This window comes from Artemia sp. Qi Xiang Cuo, chromosome 16 (genome assembly GCF_049724085.1).
Source record: "Artemia sp. Qi Xiang Cuo chromosome 16, ASM4972408v1, whole genome shotgun sequence".
NCBI lineage: Eukaryota > Metazoa > Arthropoda > Branchiopoda > Anostraca > Artemiidae > Artemia > Artemia sp. Qi Xiang Cuo.
The window spans coordinates 15143882-15165756 of NC_142809.1; positions in this window are offsets into that span (position 1 = coordinate 15143882).

Sequence of the window (21875 nt, forward strand, 5' to 3'; positions counted from 1 at the left end):
TAAAGAACGATGTGGGCACAATGCATTTTTTTTTCTTTTTTCTTCTTCTCCATGCCCGGGCACTTCGTATCGAAGAAGTTGTCGTAGAAACTTCGAAAAGGGCTCATTCGTTTGGAAATTGGAGTGGCTATTGCCCTTTTTAATAGTCGAAAGTGATTGGAGGGCAACTATCCCCCCCCACGCCCATCATTTCCCCAAACACATCCAATCAAAATTTTGAGATAGCCATTTTGTTCAGCGTAGTTAATTTCCAGGTAGCAAATATGTTTTTGAGAACGACACTCCCCCACAACCCTCGGGGCAAGGGTTTTAAGTTATGCCCTGAGGGCATATAAGAACGATGTTAGCACAATGTATCATTTATTATTTTTTCCTTTAGAGCAGGGCACTTCATATGGAAGGGGTCGTCGTAGAAACTTTAAAAAGGGCTCATTCGATTGGAAACCGAAAGTTCTAGTGCCGTTTTTATAGTCGAAAGTGATTGGAGGGCAACTAGCCCTCCCCCACGCCCCTCATTCCCCCACAAACCTCCCATAAAAATGGTGAGAGAGCCAGTTTTGTAAGCGTAGTTGATTTACAGAGAGCACATTTGTTTTTGAGGAGGACACTCCCCCCAACCCTCAGGTCAAGGGTTTTAAGTTATGCCCTGGGGGAATATAAGGTTTTTATAGAAGACGTTGTGGTAGAAACTTCAAAAAAGGCTCATTCGATTGGAAATTCAAAGGGCTAGTGCCCGTTTTAATAGTCGAAAGTGATGGAGGGCAACTAGCTACCCCCCACGCCCATCATTCCTCCAAATACATCCAATCAAAATTTTAGATAGCCATTTTTTCAGCATAGTTGATTTCCAGATAGAAAATATGTTTTCGAAGAGGACGCTCCCCAACAACCCTCAGGGCAAGGGTTCTAAGTTATACCCTGGAGGTATATAAGGTTTTTATAGAAGGTGTTGTCGTAGAAACTTCAAAAAAGCCTCATTCGATTGGAAATTCAAAGGGCTAGTGCCCTTTCTAATAGTCGAAAGTGATTGGAGGGCAACTAGCCCCCCAAGCCCATCATTCCCCCAAACACATCCAATCAAAATTTTGAGATAGCCATTTTGTTAAGCGTAGTTGATTTCCATAGGAAATATGTTTTTGAGGAGGATACTCCCCCACAACCCTCAGGGCAAGGGTTTTAAATTATAGCCTGGGGGCATTTAAGGTTGTTATAGAAGGCGTTGTCGTAGAAACTTCAAAAAAGCTCATGCGGTTGGAAATTCAAAGGGCTAGTGCCTTTTTTAATAGTCGAAAGCCATTGGAGGGCAACTAGCCCCCCGTCTACGCCCATCATTCCCCCAAACACATCCAATAAAAATTTCGAGATAGCCATTTTCTTCAGCGTAGTTGATTTCCAGATAGAAAATATGTTTTTGAGGAGGACACTCCACAACCCTGAGGGTAAAGATTATAAGTTATGCCCTGGGGGCATATAAGGTTTTTATTGAAACATTTGTCGTAGAAACTTGAAAAAGGGCTCATTCGATTTGAAATTCATAGGGCTAGTATCCTTTTAAATCGTCGAAAGTGATTTGAGGGCAGCTAAACCCCCCTCTCACGCCCACCTTTTCCCCAAACACATCCAATCAGAATTTTTAGATAGCCATTTTATTCAACGTAGTTGAAAGTTTTGGAGATTAGGTCTTTAAGGGTGATAACCCCTCCCCCCCCAGCCCTCAGGGCAAGGTTTGTAAGTTATGCCCTGGGGGCATATAAAACTTTTATTGAAAGCGTTGTCGTCTTCAAAAGGGCTCATTCAATTGGAAATTGAAAGGGCTAGTGCCTTTTTTAATAGTTGAAAGCGATTGGATAGTGACTAACGCCCCTCTCCCGCCCACCATTTTCCCAAATATATCCACTTAAAATTTGGGGATATATATTTTCTTCAACGTAGTTTAACGTTCCGGAAATTAGGTCTTTTAGGATGATAACCCCCTCAGAGCCCTCAGTGCAAGTAGAGATGACCCTATTGATACAAACGGGAGTCCATATATGGGCATAGCTTCCCTAGGGAGAACACGTGGTTAATTAAAGCGATTGGGAATTTGGAACACCTGTGATGTCAGTCATTAATCAAATTGTTTCCGGGCAAAGTTTAATAATTTCTGACAGGTACTGTCAATCATTATTCAAATTGTTTCCAGGCGAAGTTTAATAATGTCTGACAGGTGATGTCAAGATTGATTGATATGTCACGAAATGGGAATTAATTTGTTGTTTCTAAGGGGAATTATTGATTCACGAAAGGGGAATTAATTTGATGTTTCTAAGTGGAAGGTGGGGAAGAGATATATTGATTGCGTAATCGAAGGGAGAGAAGTCCCGAGAAATTGATTACATAATCGGTAGAACCCTCTAAAGAGCTCATGACGGGAATCCATTTATGGGCAAAGCATGATATAATCAACTAAGAGAAATGGATTTTTGAGAAATTAATTACATAATCGCTAGAACCCTATCAGAAGGTCATGATGGGAATCCATTTATGAGCATAGAATGACGTAATCAACTAAGACAAAAGGATTTCTGGGAAATTGATTACATAATCGCTAGAACCCCATCAAAAGTTCAGGACGGGAATCCATTTATGGGCATAGAATGATGTAATCAACTAAGACAAAAGGATTTCTGAGAAATTGATTACATAATCGGTAGAACCCTATCAGAAGGTCATGATGTGGATTCATTTATGGGTATACAATGACGTAATCGACTAAGACAATTGGATTTCTGAGAAATTGATTACAAAATCGGTAGAACCCTATCAGGAGGTCCTGACGGGAATCCATTTATGGGCATAGAATGACGTAATCGACTAAGACAAGCAAGTTACTTTCTTAATGTTCCTCCTAAACCCATTTTCCAACTTGAAGTAATTATCTTTTTCACCCTAAACTATACTTTACAGCTTTTTAGATACCTCAAAACCAAGAAATACTTTTCAAAGACCATTTCAGAGTAAAATGCTTTATTAATGTCTCTCCTGAACTCATTATCAAACTTGAAATACTTATATTTTTCTCCCACAACTGTACTTTACAGCTTTTTGAATACCTCAAAACCAAGAAATACTTTTCAAACACCATTTCAGAGCAAGTTACTTTCTTAATATCAATACTAAACCCATTGTCCAACTTGAAGCACTTATTTTTTTAACCCAAAACTACACTTTACAGCTTTTTGAATACCTCAACACCAATAAATACTTTTTAAAGACCATTTCAGAGCAAGTTACTTTATTAATGTCCATCCTAAACCCATTTTCCAACTTGAAGTACTTATCTTTTTCACCCACAACTATATTTTACAGCATGTTGGATACCTCATCACCAAGAAATACTTTTCAAAGACCATTTCAGAGAAAGTTACATTCTTAAGATCCCTCCAACACCCATAGCCCACCTGGAAGTACTTATCTTGTTCACCCTCAACGATACTATACAGCTTTTTGAATACCTCAAAGCCAAAAAATACTTTTCAAAGACCATTTCAGAGCAAGTTACTTTCTTAATGTTCATCCTAAACCCATTTTGCAACTTGAAGTACTTATCTTTTTCACCCACAACTGTACTTTACAGCTTTTGGATACCTCATCACCAAGAAATACTTTTCAAAGACCATGTCAAAGTAATTTACTTTCTCAATGTCCCTCCTAAACCAATTTTGCAACTTGAAGTACTTATCTTTTCACCCACCACTATACTTTACAGCCTGTTGGATACCACAACATCAAGAAATACTTTTCAAAAGACATTTCAGAGCAAGTTACTTTCTTAATGTCCCTCCTAAACCCATTTTCCAACTTGAAGTACTTATCTTTTTCATCAACAACTATACTTTACAGCTTTTTGGATACCTCAACACCAAAAAATACTTTTCAAAGACCATTTCAGAGCAAGTTACTTTCTTAATGTCCCTCCTAAACCCATTTTGCAACTTGAAGAACTTATTTTTTTCACCCACAAGTATACTTTACAGCTTATTGAGTGTCCCAACACCAAGAAATACTTTTCAAAGATCATTTAAGAGCAAGTTACTTTCTTAATGTTCCTCCTAAACCCATCTTCCAACTTGAAGTACTTATCTTTTTCACCCACAACTATACTTTACAGCTTTTTGGATACCTCAACACTAAGAAATACCTTTCAAAGACCATTTGAGAGCAAGTTACTTTCTTAATGTCCCTCCTAAACCCGTTTTCCAACTTGAAGTACTTATCTTTTTCACCCACAACTATACTTTACAGCTTTTTTGATACCTCAACACCAAGAAATACCTTTCAAAGACCATTTCAGAGCAAGTTACTCTCTTAATGCCCCTCCTAAACCCATTTTCCAACTTGAAGTACTTATCTTTTTCACCCAAATTTGTTCTTTACAGCTTTTTGGATACCTCAACACCAAGAAATACTTTTCAAAGACCATTTCAGAGCAAGTTAATTTCTTACTGTCCCTTCTAAACCCATTTTCAAACATGAAGTACTTATCTTTTTCACCCACAACTATACTTTAGAGCTTTTTGGATAGCTCAACACCAAGAAATACTTTTCAAAGACCATTTCAGAGCAAGTTACTTTCTTAATGTCCCTCCTAAACCCATTTTCCAACTTGAAGTACTTATCTTTTTCACCCACAACTATACTTTACAGCTTTTTGGATACCTCAACACCAAGAAATACCTTTCAAAGACCATTTCAGAGCAAGTTACTCTCTTAATGTCCCTCCTAAACCCATCTTTCAACTTGAATTACTTATCTTGTTCACCCACAACTATACTTTACAGCTTTTCGGTTACTTCAACACCAACAAAAACTTTTCAAAAACCATTCCACAACACGATCCTAGCTTAATATTCTTCTTAAACTCATTTACAAACTTGAATTACTTATCTGTTTCTCCCACAACTATACTTTACAGCTTTTTGGATACCTCAACTGAACGACATACTTTTCAAAGACCATTTCAGAGCAAGTTACTCTCTTAATGCCCCTCCTAAACCCATTTTTCAACTTGAAGTACTTATCTTTTTCACCCACAACTATACTTTACAGCTTTTTGGATACCTCAACACCAAGAAATACTTTTCAAAGAAAATTTCAGAGCAAGTTACTTTCTTAATGTCCCTCCTAAACCCAATTTCCAACTTGAAGTACATATCCTTTTCACCCACAACTATACTTTACAGCTTTTTGGATGCTCCAACACAAAGCAATACTTTTCAAAGGCATTTCAGAACAAGTTCTTTTCTTAATATGCTTCTTAAACCAATTTTACAAATTCTAAATTTCTCCATAGTAGATAGAAAACGCTATATCATAGCTGTGAATATTTTCTCGAAAGATAAGCAGTTCTATTTCAATTTTAAATTTTCTCAATGAAGTGAAGAAAAGTTCAAGTTCTCTTCTGAATTTTCTCAATGAAAAAGAAATTAGTTTTTATTCAATTCTATTTTTCCAAATAATATAAAAATTTTCCACTTTAGTTCAGATTTTTCTCAAAGGGATGAAAAATTTAAAATACTATTCCAAATTTTCTCAACGAAGTGAAGAAAAGTCCAAGTTCTCTTCTGAACTTTACCAAAGAACACACTTCAATTCTAATTTCTCCAGAGAAAACAAAAATATTCCACTTCAGTTCTTTATTTCACAAAGACATAAAGAAATTTAATGTTCAATTCTAATTTTTCGGTGGAAGATAGAAAAAGTAATCCCCAACCCGAAGGAACCCCCCGGTCCTCAAAGGCCCCAGGGCCCCCCGGCCCCACCATGCCCACCCAAGGACACCGCACCCCAAGGCCCCCAAAGGTCCCCCCACACACCCAAGAGACCCACAAAAAAAAACGTCTCTTAGAAATAATATTTTTCATCACTGATAACACTTTTCTGTTCAAACTAGCAAATTTTCTACCAAAGATACCAAATATTTTCATAAAAGTAACATTTTTTTATTGTGATAACAACTTTTCTGTCAGAAGTAGCAAGTTTTTCTTAACACTAACAAACCCACTCATCAAAGTAATGATATTTTACTTTAATACTAACATACTTTTACTGAACACACGCAAATTTCTCTTAGAAATAATATTTTTCATCAATGATAACACTTTTTCTGTTCGAACTAGCAAGTTTTCTATCAAAGATACCAATTTTTTTCTTAGAAGTGACATTTTTGATTGTGATAACAACTTTTCTGTCAGAAGTAGCAAGTTTTGCTTAACACTAACAAACCTTCTCATCAAAGTAATGATATTTTACCTTAATACTAACATACTTTTACTGAACAAACAAAAATTTCTCTTAGAAATAATATTTTTCATTACTGATAACACTTTTCTGTTCGAACTAGCAAGTTTTCTACCAAAGATACCAAATATTTTCATAGAAGTAACATTTTTTGATTTTGATAACAACTTTTCTGTCAGAAGTAGCAATTTTGCTTAACACTAACATACATTCTCATCAAAGTAATGATATTTTACCTTAATACTAACATACTTTTACTGAACACACAAAAATTTCTCTTAGAAATAAAATTTTTCATCAATGATAACACTTTTTCTGTTCGAACTAGCAAGTTTTCTAGCAAAGATACCCAATTTTTTCATAGAAGAAACATTTTTTGATTGTGATAACAACTTTTCTGTCAGAAGTAGCAAGTTTTGCATAGCATTAACAAACATTCTCATCAAAGTAACGATATTTTACTTTAATACTAACATACTTTTACTGAACACACACAAATTTTTCTTAGAAATAATATTTTTAATAAATGATAACACTTTTTCTGTTCGAACTAGCAAGTTCTCTAGCAAAGATACCAAATGTTTTCATAGAAGTAACATTTTTTGATTGTGATAACAACTTTTCTGTCAGAAATAGCAAGTTTTGCTTAACACTAACAAACCCACTCATCAAAGTAATGATATTTTACTTTAATACTAACATACTTTTACTGAACACACGCAAATTTCTCTTAGAAATAATATTTTTCATCAATGATAACACTTTTTCTGTTCAAGCTAGCAAGTTTTCTACCAAAGATACCGAATTTTTTCTTAGAAGTGACATTTTTGATTGTGATAACAACTTTTCTGTCAGAAGTAGAAAGTTTTGCTTTACACTAACAGACATTCTCATCAAAGTAATGATATTTTACCTTAATACTAACATACTTTTACCGAACAAACAAAAATTTCTCTTAGAAATAATATTTTTCATCACTGATAACACTTTTCTGTTCGAACTAGAAAGTTTTCTACCAAAGATACCAAATATTTTCATAGAAGTAACATTTTTTTATTGTGATAACAACTTTTCTGTCAGAAGTAGCAAGTTTTGCTTAACACTAACAAGCATTCTTTTCAAAGTAATGATATTTTACCTTAATACTAACATACTTTTACTGAACACACAGAAATTTCTCTTAGAAATAATATTTTTCGTCAGTGATAACACTTTTTCTGTTCGAATTAGCAAGTTTTCTAGCAAAGATACCAAATTTTTTCGTAGATGTACCATTTTTTGATTGTGATAACAACTTTTCTGTCAGAAGTAGGAAGTTTTGCTTAACACTAACAAACATTCTCATCAAAGTAATGATATTTTACCTTAACACTAACATACTTTTACTGAACACATACAGATAATTCTCTCTTTCAGAACAAATCAATAATTTTTTCAGTCAGAGTGATAACAACTTTTATCTGTTCAGAAATCCTAGTTCATCAGATACTTTTCTAGCACAAAGATACCAAATTTTTTCATAGAAGTAACATTTTTTTGATTGTGATAAAAACTTTTCTGTCAGAAGTAGCAAGTTTTGCTTAACACTAACAAACATTCTCATCAAAGTAACGATATTTTACTTTAATACTAACATACTTTTACTGAACAAAAAAAATTTTTCTTAGAAATAATATTTTTCATCACTGATAACACTTTTTCTGTTCGAACTAGCAGGTTTTCTACCAAAGATACCAAATTTTTTCGTAGAAGTAACATTTTTTTATTGTGATAACAACTTTTCTGTCAGAAGTAGCAAGTTTTGCTTAGCACTAATAATACTTCTCATCAAAGTAATGATATTTTACCCTAATACTAACATACTTTTACTGAACAAACGAAATTTCTCTTAGAAATAATATTTTTCGTCAGTGATAACACTTTTTCTGTTCGAACTAGCAAGTTTTCTACCAAAGATATCAATTTTTTTCTTAGAAGTACCATTTTTTGATTGTGATAACAACTTTTCTGTCAGAAGTAGCAAGTTTTGCTTAACACTAACAAACATTCTCATCAAAGTAATGATATTTTACTTTACTACTAACATACTTTTACTGAACACACACAAATTTCTCTTATAAATAATATTTTTCGTCAGTGATAACACATTTTCTGTTCGAACTAGCAAGTTTTCTAGCAAAGATACCAAATTTTTTTGATCAAGTTAGGTTAGGTTAAGTTAGGTTAGGTTAGCCTACGTACGCGCGAGTACGTAGGCTAACTTAACCTAACCTAACTTGATCAAAAAAATTTGGTATCCTTGCTAGAAAACTTGCTAGTTCGAACAGAAAATGTGTTATCACTGACGAAAAATATTATTTATAAGAGAAATTTGTGTGTGTTCAGTAAAAGTATGTTAGTATTAAGGTAAAATATCGTTACATTGATGAGAATGTTTGTTAATGTTAATCAAAACTTGCTACTTCTGACCGAAAAGTTGTTATCACAATCAAAAAATGGTACTTCTAAGAACAAATTTGGTATCTTTGGTAGAAAACTTGCTAGTTCGAATAGAAAAAGTGTTATCACTGACGAAAAATATTATTTCTAAGAGAAATTTCGTTTGTTCAGTAAAAGTATGTTAGTATTAGGGTAAAATATCATTACTTTGATGAGAAGGATTGTTAGTGTTAAGCAAAACTTGCTACTTCTGACAGAAAAGTTGTTATCACAATCAAAAAATGTTACTTCTACGAAAAAATTTGGTATCTTTGGTAGAAAACCTGCTAGTTCGAACAGAAAAAGTGTTATCATTGACGAAAAATATTATTTCGAAGAAAAATTTGTGTGTGTTCAGTAAAATTATGTTAGTATTAAAGTAAAATATCGTTACTTTGATGAGAATGTTTGTTAGTGTTAAGCAAAACTTGCTACTTCTGACAGAAAAGTTGTTATCACGATCAAAAAAATGTTACTTCTATGAAAAAATTTGGTATCTTTGCTAGAAAACTTGCTAGTTCGAACAGAAAAAGTGTTATCAGTGATGAAAAATATAGTAGTTCTAATATTAATTTTTGTTTGTTCAGTAAAAGTATGTTATTATTATTGTAAAATTTTGTTACTTTGACGATAATGGTTGTTAGTGTTAAGCAAAACTTGCTACGTCTAACATAAAAGTTGTTATCACAATATAAAAATATTACTTCTAAGAAAAAATTTGGTATCTTTGCTAGAAAACTTGCTAGTTCGAACAGAAAAAGTGTTATCACTGACGAAAAATATTATTTCTAAGAGAAATTTGTGTGTTTTCAGTAAAATTATGTTAGTATTAAACTAACATATCATTACTTTGATGAGAATTTTTGTTAGGGTTAATCAAAACTTGCTAATTCTTACAGAAAAGATGTTATCACAATAAAAATATGGTACTTCTACGAAAAAATTTTGTATCTTTGGTAGAAAACTTGCTAGTTCGAACAGAAAAAGTGTTATCACTGACGAAAAATATTATTTGTAAGAGAAATTTCTGTGTGTTCAGTAAAAGTATGTTAGAATTAAGGTAAAATATCATTACTTTGATGAGAATGTTTGTTAGTGTTAAGCAAAACTTGCTACTTCTGACAGAAAAGTTGTTATCACAATCAAAAAATGTTATTTCTATGAAAATATTTGGTATCTTTGGTAGAAAACTTGCTAGTGCGAACAGAAAAGTGTTTTCAGTGATGAAAAATATTATTTCCAAGAGAAATTTTTGTGTCTTCAGTAAAAGTATGTTAGTATTAATGTAAATTAACGTTACTTTGATGAGAAGGTTTGTAAGCGTTAAGCAAAACTTGCCACTTCTGACAGAAAAGTTTTTATTACAATCAAAAATATTACTTATACGAAAAAATTTGGTATCTTTGGTTGAAAACTTGCTAGTTCAAACATAAAAAGTGTTATCATTGATGAAAAATATTATTTCTAAGAGAAATTTGCGTGTGTTCAGTAAAAGTATGTTAGTATTAAGGTAAAATATCATTACTTTGATGAGTGGGTTTGTTAGTGTTAAGCAAAACTTGCTACTTCTGACAGAAAAGTTGTTATCACAATCAAAAAATGTTACTTCTATGAAAACATTTGGTATCTTTGCTAGAAAACTTGCTAGTTCGAACAGAAAAAGTGTTATCATTGATGAAAAATATTATTTCTAAGAAAAATTTGTGTGTGTTCAGTAAAAGTATGTTAGTATTAAAGTAAAATATCGTTACTTTGATGAGAATGTTTGTTAATGCTATGCAAAACTTGCTACTTCTGACAGAAAAGTTGTTATCACAATCAAAAAATGTTTCTTCTATGAAAAAATTTGGTATCTTTGCTAGAAAACTTGCTAGTTCGAACAGAAAAAGTGTTATCATTGATGAAAAATATTATTTCTAAGATAAATTTTTGTTTGTTCAGTAAAAGTATGTTAGCATTAAGGTAAAATATCATTACTTTGATGAGAATGTTTGTTAGTGTTAAGCAAAACTTGCTACTTCTGACAGAAAAGTTGTTATCACAATCAAAAATGTCACTTCTAAGAAAAAATTTGGTATCTTTGATAGAAAACTTGCTAGTTCGAACAGAAAAAGTGTTATCATTGATGAAAAATATTATTTCTAAGAGAAATTTGCGTGTGTTCAGTAAAATTATGTTAGTATTAAAGTAAAATATCATTACTTTGATGAGTGGGTTTGTTAGTGTTAAGCAAAACTTGCTACTTCTGACAGAAAATTTGTTATCACAATAAAAAAATGTTACTTCTATGAAAATATTTGGTATCTTTGGTAGAAAACTTGCTAGTTTGAACAGAAAAGTGTTATCAGTGATGAAAAATATTATTTCTAAGAGAAATTTTTGTTTGTGGGTCTTTTGGGTGTGTCGGGGGGCCTGTGGGGGCCTTTGGGTTCGGTGTCCTTTGGTGGGCCTTGTGGGGACCGGGGGGCTTGGGGCCTTTGAGGACCGGGGGGTTCCTTCGGGTTGGGGATTACTTTTTCTATCTTCCACCGAAAAATTAGAATTGAACATTAAATTTCTTTATGTCTTTGTGAAATAAAGAACTGAAGTGGAAGATTTTTGTTTTCTCTGGATAAATTAGAATTGAAGTGTGTTCTTTGGTAAAGTTCAGAAGAGAACTTGGACTTTTCTTCACTTCGTTGAGAAAATTTGGAACAGTATTTTAAATTTTTCATCCCTTTGAGAAAAATCTGAACTAAAGTGGAAATTTTTATATTATTTGGAAAAATAGAATTGAATAAAAACTAATTTCTTTTTCATTGAGAAAATTCAGAAGAGAACTTGAACTTTTCTTCACTTCATTGAGAAAATTTAAAATTGAAATAGAACTGCTTATCTTTCGAGAAAATATTCACAGCTATGATATAGCTTTTTCTATCTACTATGGAAAAATATAGAATTTGTAAAATTGGTTTAAGAAGCATATTAAGAAAAGAACTTGCTCTGAAATGGTCTTTGAAAAGTATTACTTGGTGTTGGAGTATTCAAAAAGCTGTAAAGTATAGTTGTGGGTGTAAAAGATAGTGCTTCAAGTTGGAAATTGGGCTTAGTAGGGAAATTGAGCGTTTAACTCGCTATGAAATGGTCTTTGAAAAGTATTTATTGTTCTTGTGGTATCAAAAAAGCTGTAAAGTACTTTTGTGGGTGAAAGATATAAGTACTTCAAGTTGGAAAATGGGTTTAGGAGGGCTATTAAGAAAGTAACTTGCTCTGAAATGGTCTTTGAAAGGTATTTCTTGGTGTTGAGGTATCAAAAAAGCTGTAAAGTATAGTTGTGGGTGAAAAAGATAAGTACTTCAAGTTGGAAGATGGGTTTAGGAGGAACATAAAGAAAGTAACTTGCTCTTAAATGATCTTTGAAAAGTATTTCTTGGTGTTGGGACACTCAAAAAGCTGTAAAGTATAGTTGTGGGTGAAAAAGATAAGTACTTCAAGTTGCGAAATGGGTTTAGGAGGGACATTAAGAAAGTAACTTGCTCTGAAATGGTCTTTGAAAGGTATTTCTTGGTGTTGAGGTATCCAAAAAGCTGTAAAGTATAGCTGTGGATGAAAAAGATAAGTACTTCAAGTTGGAAAATGGGTTTAAGAGGGACATTCAGAAAGTAACTTGCTCTGAAATGCCTTTTGAAAGGTATTTCTTGGTGTTGAGGTATCCAAAAAGCTGTAAAGTATAGTTGTGAGTGAAAAAGATAAGTAGGCCTACTTCAAGTTGGAAAATGGGTTTAGGAGTGATATTAAGAAAGTAACTTGCTCTGAAATGGTCTTTGAAAGGTATTTCTTGGTGTTGAGGTAGCCAAGAAGCTGTAAAGTATAGTTGTGGGTGAAAAGATAAGTACTTTAATTTGGAAAATTGGTTTAGGAGGGACATTAAGAAAGTAACTTGCTCTGAAATGGTCTTTGAAAAGTATTTCTTGGTGTTGAGGTATCCAAAAGCTGTAAAGTAAAGTTTTGGGTGAAAAAGATAAGTACTTCAAATTGCAAAATGGGTTTAGGATGAACATTAAGAAAGTAACTTGCTCTGAAATGGTCTTTGAAAAGTATTTCTTGGTGTTGAGGTATCCAAAAAGCTGTAATGTATAGTTGTGGGTGAAAAAGATAAGTACTTCAAGTTGGAAAACGGGTTTAGGAGGGACATTAAGAAAGTAACTTGCTCTGAAATGGTCTTTGAAAAGTATTTCTTGGTGATGAGGTATCCAAAAAGCTGTAAAGTATTGTTGTGGGTGAAAAAGATAAGTACTTAAAGTTGCAAACTGGTTTTATGAGGGAAATTAAGAAAGTAAATTGCTCTGAAATGGTCTTTGAAAAGTATTTCTTGGTGTTGAGGTATCCAAAAAGCTGTAAAGTATAGTTGCGGGTGAAAAAGATAAGTACTTAAAGTTGGAAAATTGGTTTAGGAGTGATATTAAGAAAGTAATTTGCTCTTAAATTTTGTTTGAAAACCATTTCTTGGTTTTGAGGTATCCAAATAGCTGTAATGTATTGTTGTGGGTTAAAAAGATAAGTAATTAAATTTTGAAAATGGGTTTAGGAGGGAAATTTATAAAGCAACTTGCTCTGAAATGGTCTTTTAAAATTATTTCTTGGTGTTGAGGTATCCAAAAAGCTGTAAAGTATAGTTGCGGGTGAAAAAGATAATTACTTCGAGTTGGAAAATGGGTTTAGGAGTGACATTAAGAACGTAACTTGCTCTGAAATGGTCTTTGAAAAGTATTTCTTGGTGTTGAGGTATCCAAAAAGCTGTAAAGTATAGTTGTGGGTGAAAAACATAAGTACTTCAAGTTGCAAAATGGGTTTAGGAGGGACATTAAGAAAGTAACATGCTTGTCTTAGTCGATTACGTAATTCTATGCCCATAAATGAATTCCCGTCATGACCTCGTGATAGGGTTCTACCGATTATGTAATCAATTTCTCAGATATCAATTTGTCCTAGTTGATTACGTCATTCTATGCACATAAATGAATTCCCTTCATGACCTTCTGATATGGTTCTACCGATTATGCAATCAATTTCTCAGAAATTAAGTTGTCCTAGTCGATTACGTCATTCTAAGCACATAAATGAATTCCCGTCATGACCTTTTGATAGGGTTCTACCGATTATGTAATCAATTTCACAGAAATCCATTTGTCCTAGTTTATTACGTCATTATATGCTCATAAATGGATTCCCGTCACGAGCTCTTTACAGGATTCTACCGATTATGTAATCAATTTCTCGGGACTTCTCTCCCTTCGATTACACAATCAATATATCTCTTCCCCACCTTCCCCTTAGAAACATCAAATTAATTCCCCTCTCGTGAATCAATAATTCCCCTTAGAAACAACAAATTAATTCCCATTTCGTGATATATCAATCAATCTTGACATCACCTGTCAGACATTATTAAACTTCGCCTGGAAACAATTTGAATAATGATTGACAGTACCTGTCAGACATTATTAAACTTTGCCCGGAAACAATTTGACTAATGACTGACAGCACAGGTGTTCCAAATTCCCAATCTATTTAATTAACCACGTGTTCTCCCTAGGGAGGCTATGCCCATATATGGACTCCCGTTTGTATCAATAGGGTCATCTCTACTAGTGCAAGGGTTGTAAGTTATGCCCTGGGGGCATATAAAGTTTTTATTGAAAGCGTTGTCGTAGAAACTTCAAAAGATCTTATTCAATTGGAAATTGAAAGGGCTAATGCGTTTTTAAATAGTTGAAAGTGATTGGATAGGGATTAACGCCCCCCTCACGCCCACCGTTTTCCCAAACACATACCATCAAAATTTTAAGGTATTCCTTTTTTTCAACGTAGTTAAAAGTTCTGGAAATTAGATCTTTTAGGATGATTACCCCCTCAGAGGCCTCAGTGCAAGGGCTGTAAATTATGTCCTGGGGGCATATGAGGTTTATATAGAAAGTAGTTGTATAAATCATAGGCAGCGCGATCGTGCTGCCTACGTAAAGAACGGGGACACTCGAGAACGAGACAAGAAATGGGGACTAAGTAAAGAGGAGTACAATCCCCCACAACCCTCAGGGCAAGAATTTTAAGTTATGCCCTGGGGGCATATATGAACCATGTTGGCACAATGTATTATTTATTAATTTTTTCCTTTAGAGCAGGGTACTTCGTATCGAAGAAGTTGTCGTAGAAACTTCGAAAAGGGCTCATCAATTTGAAATTGGAGTGCCTTGTGCTACTTTTTAATAGTCGAAAGTGATTGGAAAGGCGACTAACACCCCTTCCAAGCCCACCATTTCCCGAAACTTATCTAATCAAAATTTTGAGATAACCATTTTGTTCAGCGTAGTTTATTTCCAGATATAAATTATGTTCTTGAGGACAGTCCCCCACAGACCACAGGGCAAGGGTTGTAAGTTATGCCCTGGGGGCATATAAGGTTTTTTATAGAAAGGTGTTTTCGTTGAAACTTCAAAAAGGCTCATTCGATTGGAAATTAAAAGGCCTAGTGCCCTTTTTAATAAGCGAAAGTGATTGGAAAGCAACTAACACCCCTTCCACGCCCAGATGGCAACTAACCCGTCTTTCACGCCCACCTTTTCCCCAAACAAATCTAATCAAAACTTTGAGACAGCCATTTTATTTGACGTAGTTTTAAGTTCTGGAAATTAGGTCTTTGTGGATGACACACCCCCCCCCCTACAGCACTCAGGGCAAGGGTTGTAAATTATGCCCAGGGGGCATATAATGTTTTAATATAACGCGCTGTTGTAGAAACTTCTAAAAGGGCTCATTCGATTGAAAATTGAAATGGCTAGTGCCCTTTTTAATAGTCAAAAGTGATTGGAAAGCAACTAACACACCTTCCTCGCCCACTATTTCCCCAAACACATCCAATAAAGATTTCGAGATATTCATCTTGTTCCACGCAGTTCAAAGTTCAGGAAATTATACCTTTGAGCAGCACACTCCCCAAATTCTTCAGAGCAAGGGTTATAAGTTATGCCCTGGGTGCATATAAGACTCTCGTTTAAAGCTCCGCATAAAAGCTAGAAAAATGGCTCTATCGACTGGAAATTCAAAGGGCTTGCATCCTTTTTAACTGTCGAAAGTGATTTGAGGGCAACTAACTCTCCTCTCACGCCCATCTTTTCTCAAACCCATTAAATCAATATTTTAGATAGCCATTTTATTCAACGTAGTTAAAAGTTCTGAACATGAGTTCTTTCAGGATGACAACCCCTCCACCCCCACAGCCCTTAGGGCAAGGGTTGTAAGTTATGCCCTGGGGGCGTATAAGGTTTTTTATTGAAAGCGTAGAAACTTCAAAGGGCTCATTCAATTGAAAATTGAAAGGGTTAGTGCCTTTTTTAATAGTCGAAACTTATTAGAGAGTGACTAACGCCCCTCTCACGTCCACCATTTTCCCAAATACAACCAATCAAAATTCTAGATATCCATTTTGTTCAACGTAGTTAAAAGTTCTTGAAATTAGGTCTTTTAGGATGATCACCCAATCGGAGACCTCAGTGCAAGGGTTGTAAGTTATGCACTGGGGGCATATAAAGTTTATATAGAAAGTTGTTATAGAAATTCCAAAAAGGGCTCATTTGATTGGAAATTGAAATTGCCCTTATTAATAGTCGAGTGGAGAGTAATTAATCCCCTCTTACGCCAACCATTTCCCCAAAACCATTCAATCAAAGTCAAGAGATAGCCATTTTGTTCAACGTAGTTGAAAGTTCTAGAAATTATGTATTTAAGGATGACAAACCCCCCAGAGCACCGAGAGCAAAGGTTGTAAGTTCTGCCCTGGGGGAATATAAGGTTCTTATAGATAGAGTTGTCGTAAAACTTCAAAAGGAACTCATTCAATTCGAAATTAAGAGGGCTAGTGCCCTTTGTAATAGTCAAAAGTAATGGGAGGGTAACTAACCCCCCTCTCACGCCCCCCATTCCTCCAAACACACCCAATAAAAATTTTCTGAGAGTCATTTTGTTCAACGTAGTAGAAAGTTTTAGAAATTAGGTCTTTGAGAATGACCCCCCCCCTCCAGCACTCAGGGCCAGGGTTGTAAGTTCTGCCCTGGGGGCATATAAGATTTTTATTTAAAGTTTTGTCGTAGAAACTTCAAAAGGGCTCCCTTTATTGGAAGTTTAAAGGGCTAGGGCCATTTTTAATAGTTGAAAGTGATTGGAGAGTGACTACCGCCCCTCTCAATCCTACCATTTTCCCAAAAACATCCAATCGAAATTTTGAGATAGCCATTTTGTTTAACGTAGTTGAAAGTTCTGGAAATCTGGTCTTAGAGGATGACAGCCACCCTAACAGACGTTAGGGTAAGGGTTGTAATTTATGCCCTGGGGGCATATAAGGTGTTTATAGAAAGCGTTGTCGTTTCCAAAAGGGCTTTCTCGATTGGAAATCGAAAAGCCTAGTGCGCTTTTTAATAGTAAAAAGTGATTTGAAGGTTTGAGATTTTTATAGTAAAGATCGAAGTGTGTATAATGTATTAGTTTTTGTTGTTGTTGTTGTTGTTTAGACCAGGGCACTTCGTATCGAAGGAGTTGTCGTGGGAACTTCGAAAAGGGCTCATTCGATTGAAAATAGAAAGGGTTGATGCCCTTTTTAATAGTCGAAAGTGATTTTAGGGCAACTAATCTTCTTCCACTCCCACCCTTCCACGCCCACCCTCCCAAGCCCACCCTCCCATTTGCCCATTAGGTATAAAAACTAAATGTTGCCTTAAGATTAAATGTAATGCACTGTGATAAGGCTAATTCCCAATAAGCCATCTCAGCAGTATCCCAAGAACGACTGAGGGTATTATGTTCAAACTTGCGGGGCTACTTCTGCTCTTAAAATTTAACCAAATCATAATAGCATAAGTGTATCCAAGCTATCAAAGGAAGTAAACAGATTTTTTTGCGAATGGTGTCAAGTTTTCCATCTCGGGTCAACTAGAGGAGATATGAAACTAGATTAAACAGTATTATTTGTGTCCACATTTAAAAGGGTGTATGTTGTTTAAAATTGCTTAAAATTTTTCTCCAGCATACAAATAGCAGGCCAAACAGTCTTAAAAAACGAAAAGATTTAAAGTATTATTTTTTTTTCCCCTGTAAAGACTATGCCACTATAAAACGAATAGAATTTAATTAAAAAAAAACTTTTTCCACAAAACAAGTTTTTCAAAGAAAAGTAAAGAACTCCATTGAACAAAAAATGAGCAAAAATAAAACCAAATAATCTACCAAGCGCGAAACTTCCACAAATCAGCATCGATAAATAAATGAAACACAAAACGAACAGAAATTACCATAAATAACCGAGTCAAACTCAAAACGACCAGAAATTAACTTAAGTTGGGCGCAAAACCCCTATGCCTTCCCAAGGCCAGAACCAAAATTGCACTTTACTGAAAAACTTTTAATGTTTTTACTTTTATAACTTAAATAAATCAAATAATATTAACATTTTGATTAATAAATATCAGTATATCTATATTAAACTGACAATACATATTCATTTGTATTTTTCAGTAAAGTGCAAATTTTATTCTGGCCTTGGGAAGTCATAGGGGTATTGCGTCCAAATTATGTTAATTTTTTTTCGTTTTGAGTTTGACTCGGTTATTTATTGTAATTTCTGTTCGTTTTGGGTTTCATTTATTTATCGATGCTGATTTATGGTAGATTCACGCTTTGTAGATTATTGATTTTATTTTTGCTCATTTTTTGTTTAATAGAGCTATTTACTTTTCTTTGAAAAACTTATTTTGTGGGAAATTTTTTTTTAATTAATTACAATAAATAACCGAGCCAAACCCAAAACGTGCAGAAATAAACATAAGTTGGGCTCAAAAACCTATGCCCTCCCAAGGCTAGAACAAAATTTGCACTTTACTGAAAAAATACAAATGTTTCTACTCTTATAACTTTAATAAATCCAATAATATTAATATTTTGATTACTAAATATCAGTATATGTATATTAAACTGACAATGCACATTCATTTGTATTTTTTTCAGTAAAGGGCAAATTATGTTTTGGCCTTGGGAGTAGAAAGGCCTTATTGAGTCCGGAACGAACCACGTGGTTTATGGTTTTCTCACTGAGAATGAAAAAACAGGAATTTTCTCACTTGGAAAAACAGGAATTTTCTCACTTGGAAAACCATAAACCACGTGGTCCTGTCACGAGTCGCACCTGTGCTGTCGACCTCAATTCACCTATCGTGAATCAATAATTCCCCTTAGAAACAACAAATTAATTCCCCTTTCTTGACAGATCAATCAACCAATGACATCATCTGTCAGACTTTAAAAATTTTCGCCTAGAAACGATTCTCCAGGAATAGATCCAAGTCATTAATGTCTTTGCCTCGGAAACAACTCTTTTGGTCGAACTCCAAAGGATATTAATAACCAAACGCCATGGAAACAATTCTCCAAGAAACATCTTAGCGATGAATTGTTTTAGCGCGGGAATCAGCTTTCTTATTAATTTGAAATGCATTAGCGCAGAGATGCCAAAAACAAAAGGAACACGCTGAAATTACGTTTAGGGATTATTTGGGCGAAACCCTTTTAGCCATTGTATGGAATTATTTCGGCGAAACAGTTAGAGACATTTTGAAAGAAGATTTTAGGAAAGGTTTTAGAAGAGAATTTGAGGGTGAAACTCTGTGGTCGTTATAATACACAAGTTCCATTTGAACAGTGTTGTGAGGTCCTCTACCCCAACCCCAAAGGGTTCCAATCCCCCACCCCAACCCCGAAGTAAGCCCCGGTACTCAAAGGTCCCCCCAAGCTCCCAAAGAGCCCCAGCCCCCCAAACGCCCTACTCAGACCCTCAAAGGCCCTCCCCTGGTCCTCAAAGGGCCCCCGGACCCCCACAGGGCCCCCCGGACCCCAGAGACCCTCCCCTGGTCCTCAAAGGTCCCACGGGACCGAGAACCGCCGCGGGCCAGGAAAGCGCCGCATGTGGATGCGCCGCGGGTCGGAGGAAGCGCCGCAGGGATGCGCCGCAGGGATGCGCCGCAGGAATGCGCCGCTTTTTTGTTAGAGTTCTAGTTTACTTTAATTTTAGTTAAGAGTTTGATGTTTTACCTTTGAGTTTCAGTTAGAGTTCTGGTTTAGTTTTAGTTAAGATTTTATAGTTTTTAGATTAGAGTTTTTTTTGAAGTTATAGTTTAGTTTAGTTTTAGTTAATAGTTTAGAGTTTTAGCTTAGAGTCTTAGCTTAGAGTTTTTGTTAGAGTTCTAGTTTAGTTTAATTTTAGTTAAGAGTTTGATGTTTTACCTTTGAGTTTCAGTTAGAGTTCTAGTTTAGTTTAGTTTTAGTTAAGAGTTTAGAATTTTTAGCTTAGAGTCTTAGCGTAGAGTTTTTGTTGAAGTTCTAGTTTAGTTTAGTTTTAGTTAATAGTTTTAGCTTAGAGTCTTAGCTTAGAGTTTTTGTTAGAGTTCTAGTTTATTTTAATTTTATTTTAGAGTTTAGAGTTTTAGAAATGTCTTAGCTTAGAGTTTTTATGTTAGAGTTCTAGTTTAGTTTAATTTTAGTTAAGAGTTTGATTTTTTACCTTTGAGTTTCAGTTAGAGTTTTAGTTTAGTTTTAGTTAAGAGTTTGATTTTTTACCTTAGAGTCTAAGCTTAGAGTTTTAATTTGAGTTCTATTTTAGTTTTTTTTTATTTTATATTTTATAATTTTATCTTAGAGTTTTTTTTGTTAGATTTCTATTTTATTTCAATTTTAGATAATATTTTGATTTTTTTACCTTTTAGTTTCAGTTAGAGTTCTAGTTTAGTATTAGTTAAGATTTTAGAGTTTATAGCTTATAGTTTTTACTTAAGTTCGAGTTTAGTTTAGTTTTAGTTAATAGTCTAGAGTTTTAGCTTAGAGTCATAGATTAGAGTTTTTGTTAGAGTTATATTTTAGTTTAATTTTAGTTAATAGTTTGATGTTTTAACTATTAGTTTCAGTTATATTTCTATTGTATATTCTTTATTTTTAATAAATTATATTTTTTATAATATATTCATTTATTATATATTTTGTTTTTGTATGTGTGTAAGTTTTTTTGTGTGTGTGAGTTTTTTGTGTGTGCACATATCAATTCTATTTTCCTAAAATAATATAAAATTTTCGTGTGTGTTTGTGTGTGTAATAAGTTTTTGTGTGTGTGTAAGTTTTTGTGTGTGTTCAAGTTTTTGTGTGTGTAAGTTTTTGTGTGTGTGTGTGTAAGTTTTTTTTTGTTTGTTTAAGTTTTTGTGTGTGTGTAAGTTTTTTTTGTGTGTGTAAGTTTTTTGTGTGTGTAAGTTTTTTGTGTGTTTATATGTTTTTGTGTGTGTGTAAGTTTTTGTGTGAGTGTAAGTTTTTGTGTGTGTGTGTTAGTTTTTGTGTGTGTGTAATTTTTATTTTGTGTTTGTCTGTTAGTGTGTTTTTTTGTGTTTGTGTGTTTTTGTTTTTATTTGTATTTGTGTTTTTTTAAGTTTTTTTGTGTGTGTAATTTTTTTTGTGTGTGTAAGTTTTTGTGTGTGTGTGAGTTTTCGTGTGTGTGTGTAAGTTTTTATGTGTGTGTAAGTTTTTGTGTGTGTGTTAGTGTGTGTGTAATAAGTTTTTGTGTGTTTGTTTGTTTTTTTGTGTGTTTTAGTTTTTGTGTGTTTAAGTTTTTTTGTGTGTGTAAGTTTTTTTTTGCGTGTGTAAGTTTTTGTGTGTTTCTTTATTTTTTTTTTGTGTGTTAGTTTTTTTTGTGTTTGTATGTTTTTGTGTTTAGGTTGTTCGTGTTTTATATTATTTGCGTTTAAGTTTGTGTGGGTGTTTAAGTTTTTTTGTGCATGTTTTAGTTTTGTTGTGGGGTTTAGTTTTTTTTTTTGGTTTATGTTGTTTTTGTGTTTAATGTTTTTTTGTCTATGTAAGTTTTTTTGTGTGTTTAAGCTTTTTTGTGTGTGTAAGTTTTTGTTCGTTTTTAAGTTTTTTTGTTTGTGTTAGTTTTTTTGTGTGTGTGTAAGTTTTTGTGTGTGTGTAAGTTTTTGTGTGTGTGTGTAAGTTTTTGTGTGTGTGTGTAATTTTGTGTTTTTGTTTTAGTTTTTGTGTTCGTTTATGTTTTTATCTTTGTG